We start from the raw sequence: 14467 nt of genomic DNA on the forward strand, positions 1-14467 counted from the left end.
GTTCAAGAGGGAACAGAGGAATAGAGATGCATGTCTTTAGGGCTGTTAAAAAAAAAAAAGAGTATTACATTCTGCACTTGTCTTATCTCACTTGGAGTAAGTAGCCCAGCTGGGCACCATTACCCTTGCAGGGGAGCCGAGAGAGTGTTCCTGCAAGGCAGCTGGTGTGGTGCACACAGAGTGATGGTGCACCTGGATTTCTACCCACTGCCTGGTCAGGGATGGAACCCTTCATTCAAAGGATATCTAGGCATAGTTTTAAAATCCCATAAGAGAATTAGAGGGAGAAACAGAATGGGATTTGGCAGAAAAGTTACATGATGAGCACAGACTCTGTGGGCCCAGTCTTCTGCCAGGCCGGGTCAGCTGACCCGCAAGCTGTAGTCATACGCAAAGTATATGCTGGGGTTAAGAGCCGGCTTTGGGTTCACATTGCACCTCCAATAATTATCAGACTCTGGGAAAATTATTTACCTTCTCTTTGCTTTAGTTCCGCCTCTGTAAAAGAATAGGGCCTACTTCATAGGGGTATAATCATGCAATATGAGTAACATATAAAACTTGTGTATAGGAAGTGCTCAATATATGCGAGTCTTATTTTAAACAGAAACATTAGTGGAAATACTTAGGATCAAATCAGACTAGAGAAGCTGTACTTTAAGTAAAAGTCTTGGTGGAGTGGCATAGAGAGATTTAACATCTCATCTAGCTCTATGTCCTTATTTTGCTCTTTGGGGAAGAGTAAGATAAGGAAGATGTGATCTCTCTTCTCAGTGATCTTACAGTAAAGTAGGAGGTGTAGACATAAACATACATATATACATGTATATTATGTAGTGTATATATACATATATACATATGTATGTGTGCATATATAGATGAGCTATGAATATAATGATAACAAGAATTGGAGAAATTAATTGACTTAGGATTTGGAGGCTATGTTCTAGGGTAGGTTATGGTGCCTCTCTATTTGTACAAAATTCTTTTTTTGTCTTTAAAGCTACATTTGCAAACAAAGTACATTATATCTGGATCCTGGACCCCAGCAGGACAATATCTTCATTTTTCTTTTTCACATCAATAACCCAGGTGAGTTCAATTCAAGGAAGCATCAATTCCACCGTGGCCAGGTTTCTGCTGCTTTGCTGTTACCCTGCTCCCTACTGTCTGATAAAAGAACATTGGGATCAGATGTGGTCCAAGCTTGTCCAGACTCTGACTGGCCTCTAATTGTTCTATAGAGACCACGGGTACATTTCTGATTGGTTTGGGCAACAATTGCTGATGAGTCCCAAACTCTCCTTATTGAAATGTCTTAACCAAGGCAGGAAAAAAAAAAAAGAAAAATAATAAAAAAGAAAGACAATTTCAGCAGACTACAAAGAAAAAAATATAACTGGGTTTTCTAATACCTTCAATTCTCTAGTAGTAATGCATTCTTTGTTCTGCTGAAAAACACTCTGTACTGATTATGCTGACACTGACAGTAAAGCTGTGTGGTAGTTGGTTTTCTTTAATTTTTTTCAAGTTCGTATCTCAGATGAGAAAGTGGGTTATGATTCATCTTGCACAATCTGAGTCAAAATTCATTTTTGTCCCTTTTCAATTAGTTCTTCATTCCACATTAAAAAGCAAGAGTAGTTTGCTCAGCAAATGAGAACATTGTGGTATGCCTTTGTGTGTTGCTTTCTCACACACAATGACTGAAAAATATTTTTTGTATTATCAAATAATATTCCAATAGGAAAAAACACAATAAGAAAACACAAAGTACTAATTCAAATAGAGGCAGACACTAACATTAAAAATTCAGAGGGGATGGTTATTACACACTAATCATAAATGGCATAAATCAAATCAGATGCTACACTGGGAAGCGATACAAACATCTCTTAAATTTTTGAAATGTTACGGTTTAGAATGCATTTTATCATCTATTAATTTAAATTGATCCTCACATAAGCGTATAAAATAAATAGGGAAAATAATGATCTTTTTTAATAGGTGAAATAACTGAAACTTAGGAAGATTAAGTTATATAAAATTGCTGGCAGTACAGGTAATTTAATCCAGAAAACCTAAATTAAGAATTTCTCCCATTTATTAACCTGTCCTTAGGCAAGCTGATTTCTCTGGCAAAATGATAACTCTAATCTTAAAACTGCTGGAATAATATTTTAAAATAATGCATAAGAATATGTTCTAAAGCACACTGCAAATGTCACCGATGTCAAGTAAAGAAGATATAGGACTTACACTTGGATACCCTGACTCCAAATCCAGTGCTTTGTTTCATTATGCCATGTAATATATGATGAATTACTCAATTTTATAACAGTGTTGTCTTATCTACACTGAAGACCATTATCACATTAATGGTTACTAGTATTAATATCACTATGTATTCTAAGTACTATGAGAGAACGGCATTATTACTGACCCAGGAAAAATCCTTGGTCAAAAACAGTGATGCTAGGGTATCCAACTGAGTACACAGTATTCCTTATATTCTGCAGTCCTATTTTATTTTTATTAATTGCCACTTAAAGCTACTTTACTGCAGGGAACCTTCTCATAAACCTTAAAAAAGGAGGAACAATACTGAGTACAACATATAATGGTCTAGGGAATATAATTATTTTTCATTTTTTCTGTGGAACTCTGAAGCAAGCAATTTTGTAATTCTACAGAGTAACTGTTTTCCGGTCCACCTATGTTTTAATGGTACAATGGTAGAGGACACTATATAAACAAGTATTTGAGGTAAATAAATTAAGAGGCCAAAAGTTCCCAATAGATCATGAAGTCAAATCTCCTAAGATGAGAAATGAGGCCCATGGAAAATGGGCTGGCTTAAGATGCCATAGAAAGTCAGGGGAACAGGATCAGGCCCAGAATCTGTCCTCTAAATGCTTGATGCCGGGATCTTTACACCACTATACTGCCTCTCATGCTAACATGATGACTCTGGGTGTAAATAATTTTTATTTTGGAAAACAACTCAATGGGTAAGTAAACTTGAAGACATCATTTCACTATAGTGTTCATCAATTTGTCTTCTTGTTGAATTATATCCACATTTCTCAATATTTTGAACATTACGGTTTTCATGGATGAGCATTGTAAAATTTAATTATGGTATTTAGCTGAATTTCTTTTAGGGGAAAAAAGCAACAAGTACTTCAACCCATAAAATCCAATTATGGATATTGTTGACATGGATGAAGATAAAGTAGGTTGAAAATTATTTGATTTCAACAACAACAACAAAGAATAGGCAAATAATAGTATAGATAGTTTACGTATATGGTAAAAATTATGAAGGTCGCTTCGATGATGTAGGAAAAAATGAGAACCTATCAAACTAGACTTTTCTAAGTACCCAATTAACTTTGCCATCATCCTAAGGCTGAATAGGAGGTAAAAAGAGAGATAGTGGAGAATAATAAATGTCTTTCACTACCTCCTGCCTATTGCACCTTTAGCTTCCTTCAACAATTCAGTCCTGTACAGTGTTTTTGTTTTGTCTTGTTCAATTTTAACAAATGATGTTCACTTACAGATAGGAGTGGACCTGGGTCCAGTACTCGGCTAAATTGAAGGTTTGATGGAGAACCACATGAGGACCGGGATAAGAGCTGCGCAGTGGTCTAGTGGCTCTGGGAGAATTTAATGCAACATGACTGACATCAGTCATACTTACCGTGTTTCCCCCAAAATAAGACCTAGTCAGACAATCAGCTCTAATGCGTCTTTTGGAGCAAAAATTAATATAAGACCCAGTATTATGTTATATTATATTATATTATATTATATTATATTATATTATATTATAAAGACCGGATCTTATATTACAGTAAAATAAGACTGGGTCTTATATTAATTTTTGCTCCAAAAGATGGATTAGATCTGATTGTCCGGTTAGGTCTTATTTTGGGGGAAACACGGTATGAAGAGAATTGGAAAAAGGTCATTAATTTGGACCTGATTCTGGGATTTCCCAGTTTATTGGCCTTGTATGTTTTCAACTTGGTTTTGTTTATGAGCATTCAACTGTCTTTGCTAAAAACTCTGACCATAGTCCATTGCCAACGGATCTCTACTGCCCAGAATGCTGTCCCTTCATGTGGACTCCTCTGGCATTTCATTTTGTACAGGTCAGCTGGTAATAATGGCAAAAGCCCCTGGCTGGATGAAAAAGAATGTGTTTTCCATCACCAATCATAAAATCTGTTTTCCATTAAAGCCCTTGGTGCTTGAAGATTTAACAAATGCTTTTTCTCCTTGGCCATGATGTTACCTCATTTCTATTATCTCCCATCACACAGACTACAATGATTGGTGTATAGTAGGCACTCAATAAATATTTGTAGATGAATGAATCTGTTCAATTAAAAATACAACAGATGCCTACCAAGTAGAACTCCACAGATGTTCGAACAATGGCTTTGCTGACAGTCAATTAATTATGCCTTCTGACAATTCTAATGTCACTTCAAAGTCTGGAAGAAGATGATTATCTGCCTGTTTTAGAGAAAGTTGTGGGGAAAGTGCTGGTGGGGGTGAAAAAGGGTAGTTTGGTGGAGAAAGGGAGTTGAGTTCACAGTTATCTGTATTTGTATGTTTAAGATCAGAAAATGCATAATTAGCACTTGTAGGTTCAGGCCTCAATTCTCACCAACTCTCAGTACAGAACCACCAGAGACAACCTACGAATGGAGTGCTTTTTGCCATTCACAATGTGTGCCCCCATTCTTCCAGAATGTCAAACTTGCTTTCACAGTTATTAGGCAACTGATGTTTGATTACAAAGTAGGAAAATCCCTTTTCGACTTTTCTTTTCACTCTCTGATAAAGAGAATGGTGGTCTCAATGTAAGTGAATGAGTGGGTGTCTGCTATTTGTATTTAAGACAGTATGAAACACAAATCCTGGGTGGTGTTTCACATCCTTGAAGGGGCATAGTGACCTTTCACAACTGGTTGCTAGGCAAAACACACTTAAACATGGGGGAAGAATGTTTCTTTCAATCTGATGCCCTGCCTATCTGAACCAATTAGATTAGAACAGAAAAAAACTGAGGAGGTAAGGAATTGCACTGGGAACCGACGACTCCAAATGAACTGCAGTGTGTGTGTGTGTGTGTGTGTGTGTGTGTGTGTGTGTGTGTGTGTGTGTGTCTTAACTACGTAAGCTATCCATTGACCAATTTCAATCCTTAACTTTCACAGAAAACACATGCAAAAGAGATCAAGTCCAAAGATGTCAATCTAATTTTGATTGAACTTCAATGAATGTAGCAAGCATGTCTTACTCTATACATTCTCCAGTGCCTTTAAATGATTAAAGAAAGGAATGAAAAAGTCTGAGTTATACTTCATGGCTCTGCCACTACATCGTTTGCGAACCTAGGAAACTTGCTCATTTATTTTCATCATCTCTAAAAATGAGGGGATTTTCCCAGATAGTCTGTAGGACACCCACCACCTGTAATACTTTCTGATTCCATAAGGTGCTAAATACATATCTGTTAAGTGAATGAAGTGTTTTCCTTCTATAGTTTCCTGTAGTTCATGTCCTGCCACAGAGAATATGGAATATCTGCTCACCATTTTCATTTATAGGTTCATGAATGAAACAAATATCAAACATCTCCCATGAGCCAGGCATTGTTGTAAGACTGAAGATGGGGCACAACCGTGACCTAAACAAAATCATGGCCTTCACACAGACTCACATTCTGGTGGGGAAGAGAGACAATACTACAGGTAAGTAATCTGATGAGGATGAGAAAGAAAGATACTGAGGATCTCCTCAGTTATTTGAAAAGGAGGGAGCTCAGGACAGAATCTACACATAGATCCGAAGAAGCTACTGATTTTTATTTTATTACAATTTCAAGGCAAAGTGTTCTTTACTCAAGTTTGAATAAGGTGTACCCAGGTCTGGGTTCACCAAAATAGCTGGCCCTCACCTACTTTATCACCTTTGTGCATAGCCCTGCAGGTCCTCCCCTGCTAACAAAGACTAATTTCTCTTCTTTAGTAAGAGGAAATTTGGCCACACAGTTCAAAACCCTCACAGCTGTGTGACCTTGAACGAGTCATTTGGGCTTCAATTTTCTGAAAAGTGAAAGGTTGTTTTAGATAGTTTCGAAGATTAAACTTTATAATATTATAAATCTAGGCTTTCAAATCAATGCATAAAAACACACTATGTAGCCAAATTAATTAAAAATTAACATGTGCTAAGATGGAACACATTAAAATGCTTAGGATTATTTATTTAGTGCTGTAAACATATATTGCCCTGAGTAGACATTTTACCAGAAATCACTACCACAAAAGGAAATATAACTAATATGTCTCATTAACTAGAAAACATTCTATTCCCACGACCCACAGATACCTTAAACAAAGAGCTGGAGAGAAACAAAACCAAGCAATACATTTTTTCCCCCAAATCAATACAACCTTTTCTCTAAACTACTCATTTTCTAATTTTTCTTCTAGTGTGGTTTTTAATTAATTAGGTCATATTTTTTGGTGAAAAACAATGCTTAAGGCCTCAGGTTCCATCTATACTAGAGGCAGCTGCCCACCTTGGGTCATTTCCCAATTTGTAATTGACAGGAGCACATTGGAAACCATTTTCTTAAAACAGAATAATAAAAACAATGAAATAGAAATTACTTAGCACCTCTCAGTTGAGACCCTCTAAGCACTTTTCAAAGCAATCACATTGTTTCTTGTACTGATGAGAAAGCTACAGCACAAATATGTTAACTGATCTATCTTACGTCCTTAACCAATCCAGGAACAGGGTCCTAAAAGAGGGTGATGGGGTGGAAAGAGAACAGGATCTGGGGTTAGCAGTCCTGAGCCCCAGTACAATTCTGCTGCTTAGGGTATCCATGCCTTGTTGGGGTGGTGGTGGCCCTAAAGAGTGGGGAGACCCTTAATCTGGACAGATCCTGTCCTCATATACCAAATGGAAATAAACATACGTTTTGCAGGGCTGCTTTTTAGCTCAAATAATATAATAAGTATAAAAGTGGTTTACAAAGCCTATGTACATGTTAGTTATAATCATGTAATAATAATGATAATGTTAGTGTACAATGGGAAATTGGATGCAAGAGGCTGATTCCCAGGCAAGTTTAGACACCTAAGACACTGAATGTCACAGTTGGGTAGTGCTTCCACGATTTAATCTCAGAGTTCGCGAGATGCTTGAATACTAAGTATCACTTCCCCGACAAGGGGGTATGGGTTTTGGCCTAGACTCTTCTAGGAACTTGCTTCTCTCTGTTTAAAAAGTTAATTCATTATACTGAATGGGAATTTGCCAGCTTCCTCGCACTTGCCTTTGTTGCTCACTTTGGAAGCACAATTCATTCCTTTTCCACATGGCAGTCCTCCAACAGCAACGAGGGTTTCTTTTCTCCATACCTTCAACTGTACCTCAAATACTGGTTTCTGAAGGATCTTAACCCAAGTTCTCTGGCCATGCTCACTATTGATTGGTCTTATTCGCAGGAAAAGAAATGGACTACCATCCTTGGTGTTTGGGGCACTGTGTTTCTATTCATGGACATTCAATGGACCCTCATTTTGCTCTCAGTTGAGAGGATACATAGTGTCAAATATGGTGAGTTGGTTCTATCAATAAAGTAATCATCATAGCACATGCCCACCCATGCCTTTCTTCTCTTGAGGCTTCCCAGGTGCCAGCTCCTTGCTGCTTCCCATCTCCTACTGCCCAACTGTCCTTTGAGGCAGTAAAGCCTAATTCCCCTAGAACAAACTTCTGGATGTATGCAAATTTTCTCAATATACCTCATTAACAATACTCAGGGACAAACAAAAAAATTCTTAGATAAATGACAAGTTTTGAGAAGAGAATTTACCTAGTGCTTTCTGGAGGTATAAGGATTCTTCAAATAGCTCACTAAACAATATCAGGACTCAGACACTTCACTGTTTTTTTCTTTTAAGAAGGAATAAGACAATACCATGTAAACAATGCCAAGATAATTATAGGTTGTGCTTCAAAATAAGCTGGTAGATATTCTCATTCCAGCTTATTCTAATATATTCTCATTCAGATATATTAGAGTATCCATTTGCAGAGATACTGCAAATATCTAGTGTTGTCTTTGGTTTTAGGGTCTGCACAGCCAAAACGCCACTATTTTGGAGAGAATCATGCCATGGTCACAGACAGAGACATGTGGATCTTTCCAAACATGGCCTTTCTCTTTCAAAATCTAAGAAAGCAAAAACCAAGAGACGTTGAGTGTATCAATCAGTATGAAAAACTCTCGGATAAATGCAAAGAGATATGTCAAGGATATCTAGAGACAAACTCGAATTCCTTTTAGATTTTACCCTCAAAACTGTCTAAAAACATAAGCTCCAATGCTGTCAACCAGCCCTGTACACTCCCCAATTTTCTAGCAATGATACCTTTTTCACCACCATTCATTTTAATAGCAAATTTTAAAATTCTCTCTCTGCTATTTTATGTCCTAAAATGTACCCTAACTTCTAAACATCATCCCTTGTTCTGTCTATGATCTATCTTTGGAACTGAGAGTGTCCTCTAGTATAAACATAGTTTTCTAGTCGCCTAGAGAAGCAGGTTGCTCTACTATGCAAGCACCTGACCAAGGCATGTGGTCTCGCTACAAATGATTTGGGCTAAAGACCTGTTGCCTGGTTAATTGAATCAGATGAGAATTTTCTCCTACGTCCACCCTTCTGTTTCCTTTCTTCCCAGTACGGTGCAGCGTTTCTAGGCCCACTCAAGGATTCCACTGCCAACGGAAAGGCACTTGGGAAACTGCTACAGCCCAAATTGAAGCCCAGGTAGATGGAAAACGTTCACAGCACGAGAGACTTTATCTTCACTTCAAAGATATAGACTTAACCAACTGCTGTAATAGAGTTCATTCTTGACAGCATTTACCTAATACTGGAATGCAAGTCACAGTTTTTGGTAAAGATGGAAGAGGGAGAGCATGGAAACACAATACGGAACAGCTTTTTAGAAGACATTATTTTTTTAAAAAAATACACGGCTGAGACTCAGGTAAGGTTCTTGCCTGTAATATTTTATCAAGGACTGGCTTGAGAAAACACGATGCGCTGTAGTTACCAGTGATGTGCCATCCCCTCAGATGAGCAGCAGTGCGACAGTCAGCTGACGTGCTTGACAGGGAGGTATTAGGTATGCTGTCCTCCTACCGTTTACATCTGGGCCATGGCCAAAAGCCCATGCTTAGTGTCACATCAGTTAGTTCCGGAGTTAAATACATAGTTAAAATATAATGTCAGTGACAGTGAAGTCCACGCCACAAAACTGATGGCCCTGGGCAAAGGTGGTCTCACATTTGACGATCATGAATTCAGGAAGGCAAGAATGACATGAGGCTGGGATAGCCCACTATTGACAAGCTGCAGGAATACATATGTCTGTGTAGTAGTCATAAATCAGAATGGACTTGAGACCTGACAAATAAGTCCGAATTCTGAAACTTATTAGCTTTGTGGACATGACAACTCACCGAGTCTCTCTGGATCTCTGTCACCTCACATAAAAAAGAAAGACATCATCACCAGATTTGACAGTCAGACCATGGCTATGAATAGGCCTTTTAAATTTATAGAGCTTTAGGTAAATATCAGTTTTTGTCTTCATTACCATAATGGTTATCATCTCACCAACAACGGAAAGGGTGTATGTCCTGTAGAGAATAAGAAAACATGCACGAAAAAGGGACGTTTTAATGATCCATTGTAGTCATTAAATAGTCAAGTTTAGAAGACACAGGAATATGCCCCTGTCTACTTTTACCATCCAAGAAAATATTCTAAGATAGTTCATTTGTGACAGTTTTCAATATATTTTTGGGAAAAACTAGTGACCTGTGTAGTGTGTAGTAATAGCATCTCTAGCTGTTTTAATCTAAAGTCATTTGGTCCTCTCCACAACCTCTCTCTCTTTCTCTCTCTGTATCTCTCTCTCTCTCTCTCTCTCTCTCTCTCTCTCTCTCTCTCTCTCATCTATCTAGACTGTTTCAAAGTTAGGTTTCAGACATCAGGTGACTGCACCCTAAAAACTTCAATGTGTTGCTCCTAAAAATGACATCATCCTATATAACCACAATGTCATTAAAATAGACAAGAAATTAACACTAATGTATTATCTAATATATAGTTCATATTCAAATTTCTCCAACCTTGACCCAAATACTTCATAGTTGTTTTTTTTTTGATCCCGAATCCACTTAAGACTCATGCTTTGCATTTGAATGGCATGTTACTTTAATTTTCTTTAATGTAGAACAGTCTCTTTTAACACTGGCCTTTTTGAAGAATTCAGGACAACTTGTCTTGAAGAATGTCACATCATCTGGATTTGTCTATGTCTTAATGGTTGGATTCAAGTCAAATATTTTAGCAAGACTATTACATAGGTATGTTGTACACTTCCTTTGATATCACATCAGCTGGAGCATGTTAATTTGTTCCACTATTGGTGATGTTAAATTTCATCATTTGAATAAAGAAGGTTTCCTCCTTGTACACTTGAAATCTCTGTAACTTTACTAACAATTGTCACCCCAATAAACTTTAATTAAAAAAAAAAAAAGGTTTTCTCCAGACCTCTCCATTTATAAAGGTATCTTCTTTGTACTTAAGTCATCTGTAAGGTGATCTTTTGATATCCTTCCTGAAACTTTTAAGCATATCATAATTACGGTTCTTTATTTAAAAAAAAAAAAACTGTTAAAAATGATAAGCTCTATAAAGAAAACAAACAAAAAACGAAAAATATATTCATGAATCATTTCACTTAATGAATAAAAAGCAACATGACCACAGGGGAATCTACTCTGTGTATGTACAGTTTCTTTCCTTTCACTCCCTGATGCAGCTTGTAATCTAGTAGGAGATCTTTGACAAGAAAGTCCTTAATGGCCTTTAGCAAATCAGCTATAGTATCAGTAAAATTTCCAGCATTAAATAGGCAAAGTCATGGGAAAAGACAGTAGGTTGATAGAGTTGAGGCACGGCGGGGGTTGATAATTTAAGAGAGTGGATTTCTTTTGGGGTGGTGCTTGGAAATGTTGTTTTCAACCCAGAATGGAACTAAGGTAAAATTCTGATAGAGAACAAGAGAAGCCTGTTATCCATCTCTCTTGGGTCGGGCCCTCCTGTTGTAAATACCCTGATATGTAGCTCTCCTTCCTTCATCTCCAGGAAGACTTATGGATTCTGTCTTCTACTGTCACGTAGGCCTCGAGCAGACAAAACAAAGCGCGGATATCTGCACTGACATCCCTTACATGTCTGCCTCTCTCCTGTCCTACCATCCCTAACAACACCACAGCTGGCAGGCATAAAGAATGTGTTCGGGAAATGTTTAATGTTTAGAGCAGAACAGTAAACAATAGTTCTATTAACTCATCCTTTGATTCCTGCCTTTACCTAGCCAATAAGAGGGAGAGCTGGCAGTCAAACCAAGGTATTTTGGCTTTGGAGCCCACATTCTATCCACTAGTGATGGAACAGTTCCCACAGCATTTGATCTCAAAGTGCAAGAGCTCAGTATGTCAAATAAGGTCCCTAGCCTTTAGTCAGGCATTAGAAGTCTTCTTCACACGGGTCCCAATTTACCTCTCCAAACTTACTTACCAATATTTTTCCCTTGTGCGTCACTTCAATGGTTGTGTTCCCTATATGTTAAAATTCCACTCATCAGAAATGACATCACTTCTCTACTGTTGTTCTACTTGCAAATCTTTATTAGCATAATTAATTCAAAGGTGAACTGCTCCATAAACACTTCTCCATTCTTGCCTTGGGATATCCTCTCTCCTTTTTCTGAATTCTCCAAGAACTTTGGCTGAACTTTAAGTCACTTGTCACTTGCTGTTTTGTATATAATTAAACACCATAACTCTGTACACATCCCCTATTAGATTATAAGCTCCTTTAAAGATAAGACCTATGTCTGCCTGTCTCCACACGCCTCCAGCACTCAGCGGAGTATCCTGCATATAATAGACACTTGATGGGTGTTTTCCATATAAAGTCAATTTTCCTTGAATAATCCTGGCCTCAACTCATATTTTGTTCATTCTATCTACTTAGAAGAGAATACCCTTCCATTATTTTCCATCTGTCCAAAGCTGATCTCCATAAAACCTTTCTAAATATCCAACCTAAACTTTTGGAGGTGTCAGATATGTTTATTACTTAGATTGTGGTAATGGCAATAAAAGTATACACATATGTCCAAACCCACCAAATTGTATACAGCAATTATGTGCAGTTTTCTTGTATACCTCAATAAAGCTGGGGAAATAGCTTTCGGAAGCAAAACAAAAATATGTACAGACCTAAAGTCTGGATTCTAATTCAGTCTTACAATGTATTAGCTGTTGATATGGGGCGGATTACGTAACAATTCTGTGCCTCAATTACCTACTCTGAAAATAATAATAGCATTTACATCACAGGGATAGATAGATATATATCTATATCTATATATGTATATGTATATCTATCTATCTATCTATCTATCTATCTATCTATCTATCTATCTATAATTTGTAAGAATGAAATGAGTTAATTCGTATACAGTACATAAAACAGTGCTGCCATATTGTAAATACTTAATAAAAGTTAATCATTATTTCACGTTCATTCTCAGGGTTTGTAATTCTCATTTGGCAATGATGATTTACCAGTTAGTGGCATATGTTCCATTTTTGGTAGGAACTTAAATGTAAGTCAAGTATCATTAATAGATGTTTGATGGGCATGCCCAGTTTTGCGTTGTTTTCTAATAATGTATGGGATAACTGATCATCGATCATATTCTACATGCCAATAACTTGGATAAGTGCTTTCTATAAATAGTTCATTCAATACTCACATTAACAATATAATCTAGCTATTATTTCCATATTATAAGTAAAACAAAACAAAAACAAGGATTTAGAGAGAGTAAGCGATTTTTTCAAGTTGTCTAAGATAGTAACAAGTAGGGCTAGCACAGTTCTTGAAGGCAAAGATAATATTTAATTCATACGTGTTTCCCAGAGTGCTTAATACATGTTCATTAAATAATTTTCTTTATTGCTATATATTTTTTTGCTATAATATTTGAAGCTATATACTTGGCATGTTAACTTCTCGTTTTTAATGTACTTTAATACAGATAACTTCCTTTTCACTTTTAACACGTCTTTTTAAGTTTATCTTAGAATATAAACTCTTCTCCCACATGGTATAATTTTCATACGTTTTAATATAACTATAGACTTTTTTTTTTTTTTTAACTATCCTCCATGCATTTGTGCTAATCTCTGTCAACTTATGTTTAGCTTCTAGCTTTACATTTTTTTTGGATTGATGCTGTTTCCATATGATCTTACCAGTGTTGAAAGAAATGCTAGAGAACATTTTTTTCTACATCTTTGATTTACCAAAGTGGGAAATGGGGCTCAGGCAGATGGGAAACGTCAATAAGAGGAAGAGGGATCAAACCAGAACTCTTCATTCTCACTATTGTGCTCTTTTAGCCTAGTTACACTGCCTCTAGCATAGGAGTACAAATAAATGTCATGTTTTAAATATCCTATCTCAGTCTATCTATGGCATGGCTTTGGACCAGTGCCCTCAGTTTACCTGTCATTACATATTCCCACATAGGAAGCAAGTGGGAAGACATGAAAATAGGAAATATGGGAAGAAGTAAAATCGCTGCACAACTTGCTACCTTTTTGCCTTTGCTCCCAATGCTCCCCAAATATAATGTCTTTCTTTATATGTCCTTAAAATAGTGCTACTCAAAATGAGGTGCACGGATGGGTGTCTTACTAAGAAAGGTTTATTACTCTGTTATCAGACAGTACAGAAATACAAAGTGAGTATTTAGAAAATATTACAGCAATTTAATAGAGTATTCTTATTGAATCTAATAATGGTAAAACTTGGTCTTCCATTTCGTATTCTTTTAATTTCATCTTCTTAATAACTGATTTTTAATTGTACTGTTGGTCTCCAACAGATTGGGGAGGGATCTTTCATAACAAAAAGCTTGAGAGGCAGTGCTTTAAAGAGTGTGGGTTCAAGTGCCACCACTTATTCTATAAAGCATTCCTCGTGTTCCTGATAAATAGAGATTTTAAATTTTATAACATTTGACCTAAGCAAGCCTATCTTATGCTTCTTATAACATTTTTTTTTTTTACCTAGGTTAGTAATTATTTGTGTATTTTTCTTACTGATCTCTTCTGAATAATTACAACCTCCCTGAGGATAAGTTACGTATCCCCACCTCATAATTGGCATATAACTCACAAATTCACATTACATTAATGACTGGATGGATTAACTATTCATAATTATTCACAGGTTTGGAGAGGAGAGAAGTTAAAAAAACAATC

The 14467-nt window shown here is 36.7% G+C and overlaps 1 protein-coding gene across 8 annotated transcripts in view; it reads right to left on the reverse strand.

Annotated features, from left to right (window-relative positions):
- Positions 1 to 14467, reverse strand: part of LPP (LIM domain containing preferred translocation partner in lipoma) — a 656883-nt gene that overhangs the window by 148564 nt on the left and 493852 nt on the right. The window lies entirely within an intron of this gene.

Source organism: Rhinolophus ferrumequinum, chromosome 2 (genome assembly GCF_004115265.2).
Source record: "Rhinolophus ferrumequinum isolate MPI-CBG mRhiFer1 chromosome 2, mRhiFer1_v1.p, whole genome shotgun sequence".
Lineage (NCBI taxonomy): Eukaryota > Metazoa > Chordata > Mammalia > Chiroptera > Rhinolophidae > Rhinolophus > Rhinolophus ferrumequinum.